The sequence below is a fragment of the Bombina bombina genome, chromosome 5 (assembly GCF_027579735.1).
Source record: "Bombina bombina isolate aBomBom1 chromosome 5, aBomBom1.pri, whole genome shotgun sequence".
Classification (NCBI taxonomy): domain Eukaryota; kingdom Metazoa; phylum Chordata; class Amphibia; order Anura; family Bombinatoridae; genus Bombina; species Bombina bombina.
The window spans coordinates 899819588-899840620 of NC_069503.1; positions in this window are offsets into that span (position 1 = coordinate 899819588).

Below are 21033 nucleotides of genomic sequence, written 5' to 3' on the forward strand. Positions count from 1 at the left end.
TGTGTCTATCATTTCCTCTTGTTTTTATATATTTTAGTTCGTATCGAGGCTGGAGGTTGTGGGGACCCACCAGCTTTGATAGGTAGATTGAGGCGGCACTGTTGTATTTGCTCTGTCTTTCGGGGTCCCATATTGCGCCTAATTCACACTTCTTTATTTTTTTTTATTTTTTTTTTAACAGCTTTATTGAAAGAATATCAAATAAGGCAAGTTACATTGAAAATTCAAAAGAAAAATCGTCACATTTGGTATACATCATGTGCTGACATTGAATACTGCTGTCATTTTTTTTCTTTTCTTTAAAAATAAAGCAATACCTTGAATGTTACAATAATGGTGTGAAAACTTAATTATTACAATTATTTCAGACTCGAGATCAGCAATTTTTGTTGGAATAGGTTTAAAGATACCAGACGTATGCCATAAAACTAAATAAGCTATCTATAAAATACGTTGACAAATAAATTGACACTAACACAGACACAAACCAAGGAGACATTGTTCGTGAAGCCAGCTGTCGAGATTATGTGGGGGAATGTGTTTATCATGTTTGACTGTTCAGATATTCCTCCCATAGAAAAAGTATGCTATGAAATTCCTCTGTACGTTTAGTGTATGTGTAGTGATATTTCTCTAGGTGGAGAAAGTGAGTCACTCTAGTTCTCCATACTGTAGGGGAAGGCAGGTTCATTTGTTTCCAATTTAGTGGGATTAATCTTTTTGCTGAATTAATCATAACAGTGAGGAGCATTTGTCTCAGCTGACATGTGATTTTCGGGAATTTGTTGAAGAGAAAAACCCACGGAGTTAGTGGGAGAGGCATGCCCAGTGCCTTTTCAATCTCAGGTTTGAGGGAGTGCTAGTATGATTGGACTATTGGGCAAGTCCACCAGATGTGTGCGCAAGTTGCTACTTCCCTACAGCCTCTCCAGCATAAGGCAGTTGTGTTAGGGAATAATTGGTGAAGTTGAGCGGGAGTGTAGTACCACCTGCTTAGCAGTTTGATGTTCATTTCCATCATCGAAATTGATGAGAAAGCTTTCGTCATTTGCTGAAATATGACATTCCATTCAGATGGGTCTAAATGAATATCGAGATCTGATTCCCATTTAGTCACGAATGTGGGAAGGGAAGAGTGAGAACTGTACGACAGTAGACCATATGTCAGAGATAAGATTCCCTTTTGGGGATGAGGATGGAGACATAACCTCTCAAAATTCGAGAGTTGTCTTTTAAATAGTGGTTTAGATGGGTGTGTTGATAGATAATGTTTCAATTGTGTGTAGGTAAACCAGTTTTGGAAGTTCATACCCAAAGTATCACAAACCGTCTGCTGGGACTGTGTCTCATTATCTTTGTATAGGAGATAGTGCGGAATTGCACTCCTTGAATTGAAGAAGTAGAAGGAGTCAAGTGGGTGTGATGTACTAGGGACGAAAATGGTGGGTGCTTGCTTACCGGTGTGAGAGGGGAGTGTATAGTAGATATTGATGGGTATTTCTTGATTAGTTTGTCCCATTGTTTAAAGGTTTTGTTTACTATTTTAGGTGTTGTATCCAGTAGTTTACGTTGGGAAGTTGGGATCCAGCAGTTCCCACACAGGTCAGGTTGCGTTAGGAGTGTCAATTGTGGGGTGATGTCACGATTCATTCGCGACATGGGGTATGTGTGAGAGTGTGGGATATAAATGAGGAATGTGGCACCTGCTGGCATAAGACTCGAGTGGTATGTATGTGTATGCACACCGATTTCCAAAAAATACGGTTTCGTTCAAACAATAACTTAAAAAACATAACATTCTTTTCAAGAATATCATATAAAACTTGAACAACAAACAAATCAAAACAAACAAACAATTGGCTCTCTTCCTAATATAGATCATTTTTGAGAGCATTCTTGGGGAGAAAACTAGTGTAGCTAGCCCCAGTGAAAGTAGATGATATGAATATGATAATTTATCCCAATTGTGGTAGGCAATGTGAATGATATAACTTAGGTATATACCAGCCATTATACTAAAGAAGAGTCTAGAATAAATGATTGCCTTAAAAGGTTGATAGGTAATCTAATTGCTGCTGTGTAAGTCATACGCACTGTTTACAAATGTTTCCTGCAATCTGATAAAACTAAAGTTTATAATTGTTAGCGCGGAAGGTGTCGCTGGTTTAATATGTAAAAGTGTTGCTCTTACACGTTCATCTATACAATATGGGTTATATCAATTAACATAACTTTACGAGCATGTAGGGGATCACTAACAAACCCTATACTCCTGTCTCTTAAGCACAAATTTTTTTAATGTAAATTAACTCTTCTTTTTAGCTTGATATATACAGTCTAGCAAGGATACATCATTAGACCTCTTATTGTAGCCTCATATGAGCGTTGTAAATGTTAACAACTTTATAACAGTAAGAAGAAGTAGGGATTTATGTTATTGGAATGGCAACATCATTACACATACAAACTAACACAACAAGATTATTTAAGTATACTTATCCAGCCTATTGTCCATTAGAAGGGAAGTCCTCTAAGAACAGTAATTTATACTTATCAAGTCCTCTTTCATCTGGAAAAGTAGGTTTCTAACAGGATTATTGTGTAGAGTCTCTATATGTCTCAGCGTTCACACGCAGTGTGGAAGGGAAAAGAGTTTCAGAGACAGCAGTTGTCGGCTATGACATATTAGAGTTCTTGGCCCGTTTGCTGCTAACAGTGTTCCAGGTTGTTGATGTGTCTTTTTTATTTCTAGATTGCGCAGTGGGACTTTGGTCATGTGTCATAACCTCAGGCGGAGGATCAATCCCCAGTGACTTGCAGAAGGGGCCAAAAGCCTCCGGAGACCTGCATATCAAGCGGTTATTATTGCGGAGTACCCATACCTGGGTAGGGAAACCCCAGCGGTATGGGATTTTTTGTTGCGGAGTAGAGTAGTTAGGGGGCCAAATTCTTTTCTGCGTTGTAAAGTCTGTGAGGCTAGATCTTGGTAAAACTGTAAAACATTTCCTCTGAATCTAACCGGCTGTAGCTTCCTTGACTGATTTAACAACAGTTCCTTTTCCAGAAAGTTTTTGAAACGGATTATTATATCTCTTGGAGGTGCAGATTCAGGAGGTTTAGGGCGAAGGGACCTGTGGGCCCATACCCATTGAATGTCTGTGGTACATGAGGATTCCTTGATCTGTTGGAATAGAGATTGTAGGTAAACAGGGAAATCTCGGGGGAGTATGTCCTCCGGGACCCCCCTGATTCTTATGTTTTTGCGTCTGCTTTGATTTTCTAAATCCTCCAATTTTTCTTGCAATGATGCAATTGTATCTTGCTGGGAGGCGACCTGATCTGTGAGGGTCTACAAATCTTCTTTGATTTCATCTTGGTTAGATTCTAAGGACTCTACCTGGAAACCTAAAGTGTGTATATCTTGTCTCATACCTGCAAGTTCCTCCCTGATACAGGTTCGGACGATATCAGCAATGTCTTGTTTAGATGGCAAATCATGTAAGATGGATGTTGTAAGGGGTGTCTCCTCATCTTGTAAGTTGGAGTGATTACCGTCCTGATTTTCCAGAGATGACCTTTTATTGCGTGTTTCATAGGTTTCTGGGGCTTGCATGTAGGAAGATATAGTAGCAGATTTCCCTACAGGTGTTTTTAAGGGTTTGTCCTGCTTTAGTTGCCTCCTGGAAGCCATGCTTCAGGTTAAACAGAAGTAATATGAACTGATATGGGTAGTCCACTGTATACACAGACTTACTGCTCTATATTGAGTGTAATAAAGATGCCGGTATCAACAAGAGCGTTCTTTTATTTGTCTGTGTGAAGTAACAAGGAAGCAATGCTGGTGTGCAAAAGGGTAATTTGTCTTTTTCCTAATCCCCCTCACAAAAAAGAAAAAGACAGTAATGGGCTGAAATCTGTGCTGAAATTTTTGTCCTCCTGTGCTCAGGCAGATTGTGACTAATAATACAACACACTAAAAAGCACCCCACATAAAAAGGACATATGATGTATGATTTACATCCAAAGAGTGATTCCAAAGGTTCTATTCACAGAGTAGGGGTTGCTGCCACCACAGATACACGGTTCTGGAACCGGATAAACTACAGGATAAAGAAAAGAACAAAGGCAGGGCGCATCCCCTCTAAGTGTAATATGTTTGTTACAGACAAAATTTTATTTAAAAATACAATTTCAAACTCACACAATCAAACCTCAAACATGTGAGGTATGTAAAAGCACTGGGAGAACAACTTTTGGGTCTCTCAAGGCAAGTCTGCTGCAGTGTCTTGAATACAGCTCACTCGGTCTGGAGGTTTAGATGTTAATTCCTCACTAGTGATCTCCAGTATCAGTTCCCAGAGACTCCTCCGGTCCCAATATTGTCCCCAAAAGGATTAAAAAGTTCCATATAAAACAAACAAACAGTTAATGGTTCTGATAAAGTATGTATATAGCTACCACCACGCTCAGTCCTCAAAACAGCTGGAGCGCAAGTATAAAGCCGGCTTGCTTGCGGTTGCTGAAACAGCTGACGTGGTGATGTGATGTGGTGGGCGTGGCCTTACGCGTTTCGTAGGGGATCTCCCTACTTTGTCAGAGGCTGCCCACTGTAACCACAAATGCATCTTAAATAGCAATACCTGAGGCCATCCTATTTTCCGGAAATGCCCTCGGGTACATCTGAGGCCATATTTGTTAAGGGCAACATGTGCACACATTGTATATATTTAGCACATAGAAATTATTTATTTGATCACCCATACTTTTAAAATATATAAAAAAATATAAAAAAATACGCAAATTCATGTCAGGAGTACTAAAAAACAACATATATGTTAAAAACATCATCACCAATAATTACAATATTAATCTAAAATAAATGAATGATAAACAATACCAAAGGAGTGCATTACATGGAAAATACTTTTTTAAAAACGCATTTCATTATAGATATTACATTTCATTTATTAAATAAAAAGTTATTTATGAAACATATAAATAACCTATAAAAAAACAATAATGATGATAACAACTCTGAACCACTATTAGTACTAATTTTAAAATATATATTATAAAATGATTCATATATCAGTTCATTCTAAAGTTAAAACACTCATTGCTTTCCTGTGAATTGAAAGGTCAACCCAGTATTGATTGTGCATTAATAATTCCTCATCTCAAATCTACATGTTGAAATTATTTATAAAAGCTATACTATATTGCATGCAATTCATACATAATATGAATAATATAAAATATAAAAAATTCTGTGTGTTTATCAAATCACTAAGTTCCAACCTACTCCAAACTAATGTGAATACATATGTAAGTGTAAGTGGTGTAAACTTAGGATTGGATATTAGTAACTAAGGGGTATAAAAAGAAGGGGGGCACAATAAAATGAGATCCATCCTCAAAAGAACAACTCATAATTCACCACTAATGAATTATTTAAAAATGATGATAAAAATACTATATAATATATTGCAAAAAGTTAATATTCAATCATCTACTAAAAAGGCCGCTAGATCTATTTCTCGGTTCATCCCACTGGGCTCCAGTGTTCCTAGAGTCCTAATCCAGTAGGCTTCTCTTCTTCTTAGGGCTATTAATCTGTTCCCTCCTCTTATATCAAGTTTTACTCTCTCAATAGCCTTAACCTGTAAACTGCTTGGATCTTTGTTATGGGCTTCAGAAAAATGTGCTATAACCCCATGGGACAAAACACCTTTTTCAATGTTTACAACATGTTCCCTAAAACGGGTTTTTAAGCTTCATTTTGTTCTTCCAATATATACTTTCCCACATGAACAAGATAAATGGTACACTACATGTGTGGTTTTACAATTTAAGGATTCTTTGATTGAGTAAATTTTATCATCTCTTAAAGATTTAAATTCCGTATTCACTTTGTCCCAGTGTAGGCAACTTAGGCAGTTTTTTCTACCACATTTAAAAAAAACAGAAGCCCGTTTTTGTAACTTAGCCTCTTCTCTTAATTTACTGGGAGCTAGAATATTTTTCAAATTGTCATTCTTTTTAAAAATAATATGCGGTCTCTCAGTTAAAACTTCTTTTAAAATCGGATCCTGCAATAAAACTGGCCAATGTTTTCTAAAAGATTTTTCAATTTGTCTAGAGGCTCTGTTGTATTTGGTTATAAACAATGGCTGATCTTTCATTTCCTTAGTTTTTTCTGAATTTTTATCTTTTTTTGTTACCAGAAGGGTGTTTCTTTCTGTTTTCTTGGCTCTAGTATAAGCATTTGATATTACTATAGGATCATATCCTTTACTTATGAATCTCTTCTTAAGTATTTCTGACTCTTTCTCAAAAGTGGTTAGATCTGTACAATTTCTCCGGACCCGTTGAAATTGCCCAAACGGTATATTTTGGATCCATTTGGGGTGATGTCCACTAGTAGAATGTAAATATGCATTAGTGTCAGTCTGTTTTCTGAAAAGGCTAGTTTGTTCGTGCAAATCTGCTCTAGGTCTTTCAATATGAGTTTATTAAACACTGGTATGAAATTACCATGTGCTTGCACTGGAAAAAACGTGGAGTTTGGCCTTAGACCTGTATGGTTAACTTTCAGGTCCTTAGACTCAGCTTCTAGATCTTCTAATATATGGATAAGATTTTGTGTATTCTCCATTTCACTCTCTAAATCTTCTACAAGTGTTGTAGGTATGTCTAGGATTAGAGATTCATCACAAACATTTGATTATTCATTTTCTACACAAACAGACTTATTTAAATTTTTAACATGAAATCTTTTGAGGGTTAATTTTCTTGAGAATTTGTCAAGATCTATAAACAGCTCAAAATCTTTTGGATGATTAGTGGGTGCAAATGACAAGCATCTCTCTAGAACACTTGTCTCAGTCTCTGTTAAGATTTTCTTACTAATGTTAAAAATCTTTTGACTATTCTCTTTCATCATTGCCACTCTCTCTCTCTTTTAGTCTTTTTGAGTTGGAGTCCCACTCCTCCTCTACATCCTCTTCTCTTTCTCCTCTTTTGGGGTTTCTCCCCATCGGGGAGTTGCACACCCCTAAAAAAGAAGAAGAAGAGGGGTGGTTGGATGATGATTCCTGATAGTCATTTCTATTACCTTTTATTTCTCTCCCTACATTTCCCAGATTCTGCCAATGAGGTAATCTGGGTCTTGCACCCATATCATCATACCAAAAATTTCTACTAATTAAGGTCATTACATCATGTCAACTAAATATGGAAAATATTTTAGTACCACCAATAGAAGTAGAATTTTATCCACTAATTTCTCTGGCGATTTAGAGGACCATATTAATCCCAAATCGCTTTTTAAAAAGTTAGAGAAATTGTCAAAAATGCAAGTCAGACATTGGTATGACCTAATAGCACTTGAAAATTATAAAGAAAACAATTTAGTGCCAAATGGGTTAAAAATGTCTAAGACTTGCATTTTTGAATTGGAAGAAGTGGAATTACACACTGAGTGGGAAGAAGCATTGGGAGAATGTTCTAACAAATTAATAGATATTGCCATAAAATACAGAGATAAAAAAGTTAAACTTCTGACAGACCAAATAAAAGACATTGAAGGTGATTTAGAAAAATGTGGCACAAATGAACACTTTAATGACTTAGATGAAAGAAATAGGCAATCTATAGCCACTTTTGAAAGTGAAGTCATTAAAATTAAGAAAAAGAAATTAAACAATGCTTTTCTGGCAGCAAATACAGCCAAGGAGGATAGAGAACAGGTAACTGAAATTAGTGAAGCAATTCCAATTGAGGAAAAATTAAGACGCTTAAATGTGAATGGTCAACCCAGGTTTAACACGAACACTAAAAATAGAAAAATACAAAATAATAAAAGTGCAAATAGCAATTTAAGGGATCCCCCCAAGCAAGGTGCAAATAGAAACATTGGTCCAAAAGAGGGATTCAGAGAACATACCCATCAGAATGGTTATAATAGTAATCACTATCATAACAATAGTAACAAAAATAAAAATAAAGGTATACATAATCAATATGTTCAGAATAAGGAGACCCCAAAACAAAATTTTGGAGGGCGTAGATTCTCAAATAGAGAGTATAGGGACTTTGAAGGAGGGTACAATAGGATGGAGCCACAAGGGAATGATCAAGATAGGATATATCAACACCCAAATAAAAATAAGGGTAAAAATAATTACTATAATGCCAATACAAGAGATTTTAGAGAATATGATGATATGGGTGCAAGACCCAGATTACCTCATTGGCAGAATCTGGGAAATGTAGGGAGAGAAATAAAAGGTAATAGAAATGACTATCAGGAATCATCATCCAACCACCCCTCTTCTTCTTCTTTTTTAGGGGTGTGCAACTCCCCGATGGGGAGAAACCCCAAAAGAGGAGAAAGAGAAGAGGATGTAGAGGGGGAGTGGGACTCCAACTCAAAAAGACTAAAAGAGAGAGAGTGGCAATGATGAAAGAGAATAGTCAAAAGATTTTTAACATTAGTAAGAAAATCTTAACAGAGACTGAGACAAGTGTTCTAGAGAGAGGCTTGTCATTTGCATCCACTAATCATCCAAAAGATTTTGAGCTGTTTATAGATCTTGAAAAATTCTCAAGAAAATTAACCCTCAAAAGATTTCATGTTAAAAATTCAAATAAGTCTGTTTGTGTAGAAAATGAATAATCAAATGTTTGTGATGAATCTCTAATCCTAGACATACCTACAACACTTGTAGAAGATTTAGAGAGTGAAATGGAGAATACACAAAATCTTATCCATATATTAGAAGATCTAGAAGCTGAGTCTAAGGACCTGAAAGTTAACCATACAGGTCTAAGGCCAAACTCCACGTTTTATCCAGTGCAAGCACAGGGTAATTTCATACCAGTGTTTAATAAACTCATATTGAAAGACCTAGAGCAGATTTGCACGAACAAAGAATTGTATGTAAATCATAATATGAGTTTACAGGAAAAGAAAGCAGTAAGTGATTTAAAAAATGCCCATTCTCTGGTCATACGTGGAGCCGACAAAGGAGGCGGAATTGTTCTGCAGGACAAAGCAGACTATTTGAGAGAAGCCTACAGACTTTTAGGGGACACAGACACAAATGTGAAATTAAATAAAAATCCAACAAAGGTCTTTAAAGAACAATATGACGACCTGATTTGTAAAGCAAGGGATTTGGGGTTTTTGGAAAAATCAGAATTTGAATTTCTAAAGGTGGTGGAACCAAAAATTGCAATATTCTACCACCTCCCCAAAATCCACAAGACCTTAGTTGATCCCCCCGGACGACCAATAGTGTCCGGAATAGGGTCACTAACGTCAAAACTGTCTGAATATGTAGATATCATATTAAAACCTATTGTCCCCTGCCTCCAGTCTTATGTGAGAGACTCAACTGACATTATAACATAGCTCTCACAATGTACCTGGAAAGATGATTATATGTGGGTAACTTTAGATGTTTCATCTCTATATACCTGCATTCCGCATGATCTAGGTCAAGCAGCTATTGAATATCATTTTAGACAGACAGGTTATATAGATTTAACACAAAGAACATTCATCCTGAACGCTATTGATTTCATTTTAAAAAGCTATTTTTTCCTGTTTGAAGGAGAGTTTTTCCTTCAAAAAACAGGCACAGCGATGGGGACGAAATTCGCCCCCAACTTCGCTAATCTGTACATGGGGTGGTGGGAGGATTCGTACATCTACACAAATAATCCCTTTAAAGATAAGATTGTCAAGTGGTTTCGCTTCATTGATGATGTCCTCGTAATTTGGAAGGGCACCTCAGAAGAAGTAGCAGGGCTAGTCAGACATGTAAATCAGAATTTTCTGAACTTGAAATTCACTGAATCACATAATGGTGATAACATAACTTTCCTGGACCTAACATTGTCCCACAGAGGAGAGAAAATCATTACTAGCCTTTTCAGAAAACAGACTGACACTAATGCATATTTACATGCTACTAGTGGACATCACCCCAAATGGATCCGAAATATACCGTTTGGGCAATTTCAACGGGTCCAGAGAAATTGTACAGATCTAACCACTTTTGAGAAAGAGTCAGAAATACTTAAGAAGAGATTCATAAGTAAAGGATATGATCCTATAGTAATATCAAATGCTTATACTAGAGCCAAGAAAACAGAAAGAAACACCCTTCTGGTAACAAAAAAAGATAAAAATTCCGAAAAAACTAAGGAAATGAAAGATCAGCCATTGTTTATAACCAAATACAACAGAGCCTCTAGACAAATTGAAAAATCTTTTAGAAAACATTGGCCAGTTTTATTGCAGGATCCGATTTTAAAAGAAGTTTTAACTGAGAGACCGCATATTATTTTTAAAAAGAATGACAATTTGAAAAATATTCTAGCTCCCAGTAAATTAAGAGAAGAGGCTAAGTGTAAAAATTGGTTACAAAAACGGGCTTCTGTTTTTTTTAAATGTGGTAGAAAAAACTGCCTAAGTTGCCTACACTGGGACAAAGTGAATACGGAATTTAAATCTTTAAGAGATGATAAAATTTACTCAATCAAAGAATCCTTAAATTGCAAAACCACACATGTAGTGTACCATTTATCTTGTTCATGTGGGAGAACAAAATGAAGCTTAAAAACCCGTTTTAGGGAACATGTTGTAAACATTGAAAAAGGTGTTTTGTCCCATGGGGTTATAGCACATTTTTCTGAAGCCCATAACAAAGATCCAAGCAGTTTACAGGTTAAGGCTATTGAGAGAGTAAAACTTGATATAAGAGGAGGGAACAGATTAATAGCCCTAAAAAGAAGAGAAACCTACTGGATTAGGACTCTAGGAACACTGGAGCCCAGTGGGATGAACTGAGAAATAGATCTAGCGGCCTTTTTAGTAGATGATTGAATATGAACTTTTTGCAATATATTATATAGTATTTTTATCATAATTTTTAAATAATTCATTAGTGGTGAATTATGAGTTGTTCTTTTGAGGATGGATCTCATTTTATTGTGCCCCCCTTCTTTTTATACCTCTTAGTTACTAATATCCAATCCTAAGTTTACACCACTTACACTTACATATGTATTCACATTAGTTTGGAGTAGGTTGGAACTTAGTGATTTGATAAACACACAGAATTTTTTATATTTTACATTATTCATATTATGTACAGGGAGTGCAGAATTATTAGGCAAGTTGTATTTTTGAGGATTAATTTTATTATTGAACAACAACCATGTTCTCAATGAACCCAAAAAACTCATTAATATCAAAGCTGAATATTTTTGGAAGTAGGTTTTAGTTTGTTTTTAGTTTTAGCTATTTTAGGGGGATATCTGTGTGTGCAGGTGACTATTACTGTGCATAATTATTAGGCAACTTAACAAAAAACAAATATATACCCATTTCAATTATTTATTTTTACCAGTGAAACCAATATAACATCTCAATATTCACAAATATACATTTCTGACATTCAAAAACAAAACAAAAACAAATCAGTGACCAATATAGCCACCTTTCTTTGCAAGGACACTCAAAAGCCTGCCATCCATGGATTCTGTCAGTGTTTTGATCTGTTCACCATCAACATTGCGTGCAGCAGCAACCACAGCCTCCCAGACACTGTTCAGAGAGGTGTACTGTTTTCCCTCCTTGTAAATCTCACATTTGATGATGGACCACAGGTTCTCAATGGGGTTCAGATCAGGTGAACAAGGAGGCCATGTCATTAGATTTTCTTCTTTTATACCCTTTCTTGCCAGCCACGCTGTGGAGTACTTGGACGCGTGTGATGGAGCATTGTCCTGCATGAAAATCATGTTTTTCTTGAAGGATGCAGACTTCTTCCTGTACCACTGCTTGAAGAAGGTGTCTTCCAGAAACTGGCAGTAGGACTGGGAGTTGAGCTTGACTCCATCCTCAACCCGAAAAGGCCCCACAAGCTCATCTTTGATGATACCAGCCCAAACCAGTACTCCACCTCCACCTTGCTGGCGTCTGAGTCGGACTGGAGCTCTCTGCCCTTTACCAATCCAGCCATGGGCCCATCCATCTGGCCCATCAAGACTCACTCTCATTTCATCAGTCCATAAAACCTTAGAAAAATCAGTCTTGAGATATTTCTTGGCCCAGTCTTGACATTTCAGCTTGTGTGTCTTGTTCAGTGGTGGTCGTCTTTCAGCCTTTCTTACCTTGGCCATGTCTCTGAGTATTGCACACCTTGTGCTTTTGGGCACTCCAGTGATGGCCAAACTGGTGGCAAGTGGCATCTTGGCAGCTGCACGCTTGACTTTTCTCAGTTCATGGGCAGTTATTTTGCGCCTTGGTTTTTCCACACGCTTCTTGCGACCCTGTTGACTATTTTGAATGAAACGCTTGATTGTTCGATGATCACGCTTCAGAAGCTTTGCAATTTTAAGAGTGCTGCATCCCTCTGCAAGATATCTCACTATTTTTTACTTTTCTGAGCCTGTCAAGTCCTTCTTTTGACCCATTTTTCCAAAGGAAAGGAAGTTGCCTAATAATTATGCACACCTGATATAGGGTGTTGATGTCATTAGACCACACCCCTTCTCATTACAGAGATGCACATCACCTAATATGCTTAATTGGTAGTAGGCTTTCGAGCCTATACAGCTTGGAGTAAGACAACATGCATAAAGAGGATGATGTGGTCAAAATACTCATTTGCCTAATAATTCTGCACTCCCTGTATGAATTGCATGCAATATAGTATAGCTTTTATAAATAATTTCAACATGTAGATTTGAGATGAGGAATTATTAATGCACAATCAATACTGGGTTGACCTTTCAATTCACAGGAAAGTAATGAGTGTTTTAACTTTAGAATGAACTGATATATGAATCATTTTATAATATATATTTTAAAATTAGTACTAATAGTGGTTCAGAGTTGTTATCATCATTATTGTTTTTTTATAGGTTATTTATATGTTTCATAAATAACTATTTATTTAATAAATGAAATGTAATATCTATAATGAAATGCGTTTTTAAAAAAGTATTTTCCATGTAATGCACTCCTTTGGTATTGTTTATCATTCATTTATTTTAGATTAATATCGTAATTATTGGTGATGATGTTTTTAACATATATGTTGTTTTTTAGTACTCCTGACATGAATTTGCATATTTTTTTATATTTTTTTATATATTTTAAAAGTATGGGTGATCAAATAAATAATTTCTATGTGCTAAATATATACAATGTGTGCACATGTTGCCATTAACAAATATGGCCTCAGATGTACCCGAGGGCATTTCCGGAAAATAGGATGGCCTCAGGTATTGCTATTTAAGATGCATTGGTGGTTACAGTGGGCAGCCTCTGACGAAGTAGGGAGATCCCCTACGAAACGCGTAAGGCCACGCCCACCACATCACGTCACCACGTTCGGCCGTTTCAGCAACCGCAAGCAAGCCGGCTTTATACTTGCGCTCCAGCTGTTTTGAGGACTGAGCGTGGTGGTAGCTATATACATACTTTTTCAGAACCATTAACTGTTTGTTTGTTTTATATGGAACTTTTTAATCCTTTTGGGGACAATATTGGGACCGGAGGAGTCTCTGGGAACTGATACTGGAGATCACTAGTGAGGAATTAACATCTAAACCTCCAGACCGAGTGAGCTGTATTTAAGACACTGCAGCAGACTTGCCTTGAGAGACCCAAAAGTTGTTCTCCCAGTGCTTTTACATACCTCACATGTTTGAGGTTTGATTGTGTGAGTTTGAAATTGTATTTTTTAATAAAATTTTGTCTGTAACAAACATATTACACTTAGAGGGGATGCGCCCTGCCTTTGTTCTTTTCTTTATCCTGTAGATTGTGACTAATGCTGCTGTTTAGTCCTTGGTCCACAGACCATAGAGTTAAATGCAGGATCTACTCATATAAATGAAAAAGCCCCAGTCATTATAAAGGAGTTGGTCTGAGGTTTTGGCCAATATAAATATTAGATATTGAAGTCCCAAATGTTCCATTTTTATTTGCGGATCCACCGGAGCTATGGGTGGTATCCGCTCTTAGTGCAGAGTGTCACAGGGCTATGGAACCTTTAACAGTGGCTAAGGGGATATATTGAGGCCGCTCTTGTAATATATGCACTCACCAACTGTGCTGTGTTTGTTTACATTATGGCTGCGTGATATATCCTCGTGGACATGCCGCGTAGGGATCCAAGATGGCGGTGGAAGTAGATCCGGTAGTTCTTGGTATGTGCTCGGAGCCCAGGTACAAACGGGGAGGCAATTACATATAAATTACCCCCAATGAGCTCCACTTGTCCTGTCGCTGCAATGTCGGCTTGTCACAGCTGTACGGGGGTGCTTTCAGTGCAGAGGTGGTTGCGTCCGTATCCCGGTATCTGTTTTTAGGGTTGTTAGGCTGTTAGTGATATTTTAAGTGAGATCTGTCACAGCAGGTTCAGATATATTTCAGGCATCTTGTACAGCAGGCTTCACCTAATCTGTGGCATCCTTTTGGTTTGAAATGTCTACCTTTAATATGGGATAATTGTAGTATATTAGGGCTATTAGCTCAGAGCTCCGGACTTATGCTGCGCTCATGTCAGCAGCCAGGCTCCGCCCCCCCTAATTCACACTTCTTTATTTTTCATATATATATATATATATATATATATATATATATATATATATATATATATATATATATATATATATATATATATATATTATATATATATATATATATATATATATATATATATATATATATATATATATATATAGCATGCACTCATTAGTTTTATGAAAAAAGTGCTTTATTGGCACACAAAGGAATCAGTAACATTTTGAGGATAACACCCAGTCTGATGAAGGGGTGAGATCCCAGAAACGTCACTGATTCCTTTGTGTGCCAATAAAGCACTTTTTTCATAAAACCAGTGAGTCAATGCTGTTTATGGAACTGTGAATTTGCCTGCCTGCACCCTGGTAGCTGTCTTAGAGATGAGAGTGTACTCTGCTGGAGTAATTATTTATATATATATATATATTTATATGTATATATATATACACACACACACATATATATATTGTATAGTTGTATTTTTGAGGATTAATTTTATTATTGAACAACAACCATGTTCTCAATGAACCCAAAATACTCATTAATATCAAAGCTGAATAGTTTTGGAAGTAGTTTTTAGTTTGTTTTTAGTTATAGCTATTTTAGGGGGATATCTGTGTGTGCAGGTGACTATTACTGTGCATAATTATTAGGCAACTTAACAAAAAACAAATATATACCCATTTCAATTATTTATTTTTACCAGTGAAACCAATATAACATCTCAACATTCACAAATATACATTTCTGACATTCAAAAACAAAACAAAAACAAATCAGTGACCAATATAGCCACCTTTCTTTGCAAGGACACTCAAAAGCCTGCCATCCATGGATTCTGTCAGTGTTTTGATCTGTTCACCATCAACATTGCGTGCAGCAGCAACCACAGCCTCCCAGACACTGTTCAGAGAGGTGTACTGTTTTCCCTCCTTGTAAATCTCACATTTGATGCTGGACCACAGGTTCTCAATGGGGTTCAGATCAGGTGAACAAGGAGGCCATGTCATTAGATTTTCTTCTTTTATACCCTTTCTTGCCAGCCACACTGTGGAGTACTTGGACGCGTGTGATGGAGCATTGTCCTGCATGAAAATCATGTTTTTCTTGAAGGATGCAGACTTCTTCCTGTACCACTGCTTGAAGAAGGTGTCTTCCAGAAACTGGCAGTAGGACTGGGAGTTGAGCTTGACTCCATCCTCAACCTGAAAAGGCCCCACAAGCTCATCTTTGATGATACCAGCCCAAACCAGTACTCCACCTCCACCTTGCTGGCGTCTGAGTCGGACTAGAGCTCTCTGCCCTTTACCAATCCAGCCACGGGCCCATCCATCTGGCCCATCAAGACTCACTCTCATTTCATCAGTCCATAAAACCTTAGAAAAATCAGTCTTGAGATATTTCTTGGCCCAGTCTTGACATTTCAGCTTGTGTGTCTTGTTCAGTGGTGGTCGTCTTTCAGCCTTTCTTACCTTGGCCATGTCTCTGAGTATTGCACACCTTGTGCTTTTGGGCACTCCAGTGATGTTGCAGCTCTGAAATATGGCCAAACTGGTGGCAAGTGGCATCTTGGCAGCTGCACACTTGACTTTTCTCAGTTCATGGGCAGTTATTTTGCTCCTTGGTTTTTCCACACGCTTCTTGCGACCCTGTTGACTATTTTGAATGAAACGCTTGATTGTTCGATGATCACGCTTCAGAAGCTTTGCAATTTTAAGAGTGCTGCATCCCTCTGCAAGATATCTCACTATTTTTTACTTTTCTGAGCCTGTCAAGTCCTTCTTTTGACCCATTTTGCCAAAGGAAAGGAAGTTGCCTAATAATTATGTACACCTTATATAGGGTGTTGATGTCATTAGACCACACCCCTTCTCATTACAGAGATGCACATCACCTAATATGCTTATTTGGTAGTAGGCTTTCGAGCCTATACAGCTTGGAGTAAGACAACATGCATAAAGAGGATGATGTGGTCAAAATACTCATTTGCCTAATAATTCTGCACTCCCTGTACACACACACATACACATTTTAAAGGTTTGTACCTTTTTCGTTGGTCTGATGAAGGGGTGAACACCCCAAAACATCACTTGTTTATATGGAATAAAACACTTTTTATTTCACCTGTATCAAGTCCAGTGAGTGCTTGTGTTATAACACACACACATATATATATATATATATATATATACATACACACACATACACACATTATAAAGGTATGTACCTTTTTAAAAAAAAAAATCATGTTAGTGGTCCACGGGATTCAAAATTATCAGTTTAGTGGTCCCTGAGGTCCGAAAGGTTGGCGACCCCTGGTTTAGAGTGAATTTTCTTCTCTTCACTCACACAAAACAAAGTGATATCCAAAAAATTAACACTTTCTTTGTGCCATTCATGGGTAAATTTTAATCCATTTTTGCTGTCATTTAAATATTTAACAAATTCAATGCCCTGTGACTCAGTAGATGACCAGATAAAAATCAGGTTGTCTATGAATCGTCGATAAAACAATATTTCCAACCTAAAGGGCTTATCCTCACCATAGAGAAAGATGCGTTCAAGCCAGCACATAAATAAGTTAGCAAATGACGGGGTGAATTTCGCCACCATGGCTGTAACTTGTTTCTGTAGGTAGAAAACCCCCTCAAAGTAGAAATAATTGTGTTCCAATAAAAACTGTGTGACACACAAAAGATAATTAATGGTCTGTTTATTCATATCCAAGCTCATAATCAGAAAAAACCTTATGGCTTCCAACCCCATATTATGGGGGATGCTGGAATACAAACAGACCACATCAATGGTGAGCCAGCTGTATTCTTCCTTCTATTCTACATCATCCAACATACTCAACACATGTGTGGTGTCTCTGATATAGCATGGTAAAGAATAGACAAAAGGTTGTAGTGTCCTATCCAGCCAATCACATAAAGACTAATAAAGAGTATATACCTGACACGATATGACGTCCTTTAATATCAGTTAAACTTTTACGAACTTTGGGCAGATGATGGAAGATGGGAGTGATGGGATAATCCACAAAAAGGGTACTGGCCTTCTGTTGGACCATAATACCCAAATAAACACCATCATCCAAAATCTGCCCAAGCTCATTTTGAAATACAACTGGGTTTCTCTTGAGAACTGAATATGTTTTATGATTGTTTAGTTGATGCATTGCCTCATCCACATACTGGGTACGATCCATAACGACAACACTCCCTCTCTTATCAGACTGGCGAATCACAATGGAATCATTGTCTCTTAAAGAGACAACGGCTTTGTTTTTCAATCTGGAGAGGTTGTGTGCTGTGTGGGTGGTAGCCTGGTTTAGTTTGTGCAAATCCTCCACAACTCTCTTGTGGAAGACTTCCAAAACTTTACCTCTGTTACGGAGGGATAGAAATCAGAACTGGGACTGAGCTTAGGAAGTTTCCCAGTGGGATGTTCCACATCAAATGTAGATTCAGCCTCTAATGTTTCTAAGGTGGCAATACCACAAGCTTCTTGAAAATTTAAAGTTAGAGTGACAGAAGGATTGGTGGAAGGTCTAGAATCCAGATGATTCACTGATTCATCCGAGTCAGTGATTTTCTGGAAGTGTTTTTTAAGAGTAATTTTTCTGCCAAAATGATTCACATCAATTATTGTCTGAAAGATATTAAAATTTGTATTGGGGCAGAAGCCTAAGCCATATTCAAGGACCTTGGTTTCTATCTTAGTAAGGGCATAGGAAGATACATTAATTACACTGTTTTGTCTTGTTGTGTCACCATTTTTTGGTTCCTCAGTGTATATCGATGTTGCTGTACCAGAGGTTGTTTCCCACCCCCTCCCGTATGTTTCTGGACCACGTGAAAAACCTGGGTTGGTTTTTCACTATTTTTGTTTTTAACCCCGGAGTAACAAGCAATGGAATTCAGCTGTAAATCTGTACCTTATTTAGTATTAGAGGTTTATATGCTTTTTTTTACTTTTGGTCTAGCCCCCAAAGTAGACGAATTTTCACCAGTGGCACTAACATTCTGTGTTGAGGGCACTACCTCTATACCAATAAGCGGTAGTTCAAATTTAGAATCATTACCCGAGCCCTCATCACAGGATGTTGATGCTGCCTGTGAAGATAGATCATCATCAGTAGTTTCAGGATCTGAAAATGTCACTCTTTTTTTTATTATTTTTTGACTTATTCTTTCTCTTTTTAAAGTGAGGAGTATTTTTTCACCTCCTGATGTAATTGCTAATTGATATTTATTTTTGTTATTAAAACCTGATTTGTTAGAGAAATTTCTTCTAAACCTTCTACTTTTCTGCCATATAAACATCTGGCCATCATGATAATCTTTCTGGTCTCGTAGAAACTTATGGCTAGATTACAAGTTGTGCGTTAGGGTAAAAAAGCAGCGTTATTAAGAGGTCCTAACGCTGCTTTTTTATGCCCGCTGGTATTACGAGTCTTGAAGGTTTAGGTGTACTGCACACTTCTTTGGCCTTACCACAAAATTACTTACGTAAACTTCGTAAAGTCTTTTTTCTATGGGACTTCCATAGCGCCGGTATTACGAGTCTGTCCTGGGAGGCCAAAAAGTGAGCGGTACAGCCTACCCTGTCAAGAACCTAACGCATTTAAAAGTCAGTAGTTAAGAGTTTTATGGTACAACGCTGTAACATAAAACTCATAACTAAAGTGCTAAAAAGTACACTAACACCCATAAACCACCTATTAACCCCTAAACCGAGGCCCTCCCGCATCGCAAACACTATAATAATATTTTTAACCCCTAATCTGCCACTCTAGACACCGCCACCACCTACATTATATTTATGAACCCCTAATCTGCTGCCCCCAACATTGCCAACACCTACATTATATTTATTAACACCTAATCTTTTAGCCCCCAATGTCGCCGCAACCTACCTACACTTTTTAACCCCAAATCTGCTGCCCCACCATTGCCACCCTTATAATAAACATATTAATCCCTAAACCGCTGCACTCCCGCATCACAAACATTAGTTAAATATTATTAACCCCTAATCTGCCGTCCCTAACTTCGACGCCACCTACCTACATTTATTAACCCCTAATCTGCCGCCCCCAACGTCGCCGCCACTATATTAAGTTATTAACCCCTAAACCTAAGTCTAACCCTAAACCTAACACCCACTAACTTAAATATAATTTAAATAAATCTAAATAAATATTCCTATCATTGCCTAAATAATTCCTATTTAAAACTAAATAATTACCTGTAAAATAAACCCTAAGCTAGCTACAATATAACTAATAGTTACATTGTAGCTAGCTTAGGGTTTATTTTTATTTTACAGGCAAGTTTGTATTTATTTTAACTAGGTAGAATAGTTATTAAATAGTTATTAACTATTTAATAACTACCTAGCTAAAATAAAGACAAAAGTACCTGTAAAATAAAACCTAACCTAAGTTACAATAGCACCTAACATAATTAAATAAATTAACTAAATTAACAACAATTAAATAAATTAAATTAAATTAGCTAAAGTACAAAAACAAACAAACACTAAATTACAGAAAATAATAAACAAATTACAGATATTTAAACTAATTACACCTAATCTAATAGCCCTATTAAAATAAAAAAGACCCGCCCAAAATAAAAAAAAACAGAGCCTAAACTAAACTACCAATAGCCCTTAAAAGGGCCTTTTGCGGGGAATTGCCCCAAAGAAATCAGCTCTTTTACCTGTTAGTGTAACTTAGGTTAGGTTTTATTTTACAGGTAAATTTGTCTTTATTTTAGCTAGGTAGTTATTAAATAGTTAATAACTATTTAATAATTATTCTACCTAGTTAAAATAAATACAAACTTGCCTGTAAAATAAAATAAACCCTAAGCTAGCTACAATGTAACTATTAGTTATATTGTAGCTAGCTTAGGGTTTATTTTATAGGTAAGTATTTAGTTTTAAATAGGAATAATTTAGGTAATGATAGTAATATTTATTTAGATTTATTGTAATTATATTTAAGTTAGGGGGTGTTAGGGTTAGGGTTAGACTTAGGTTTAGGGGTTAATAACTTTAATATAGTGGCAGCGACGTTGGGGCGGCAGATTAGGGGTTAATAAATGTAGGTAGGTTGCGGCAACATTGGGAGAGGGAGATTAGGGGTTAATAAATATAATGTAAGTGTCGGCGATGTTGGGGGCAGCAGATTAGGGGTTAATAAGTATAATGTAGGTGGCGGCGGTGTCCGGAGCGGCAGATTAGGGGTTAATAATATAATGTAGGTGTCGGCGATGTCGGGGGCGGCAGATTAGGGGTTAATAAGTGTAAGATTAGGGGTGTTTAGACTCGGGGTTCATGTTAGGGTAAACATAAATTTTATTTCCCCATAGGAATCAATGGGGCTGTATTAAGGAGTTTTACGCTGCTTTTTT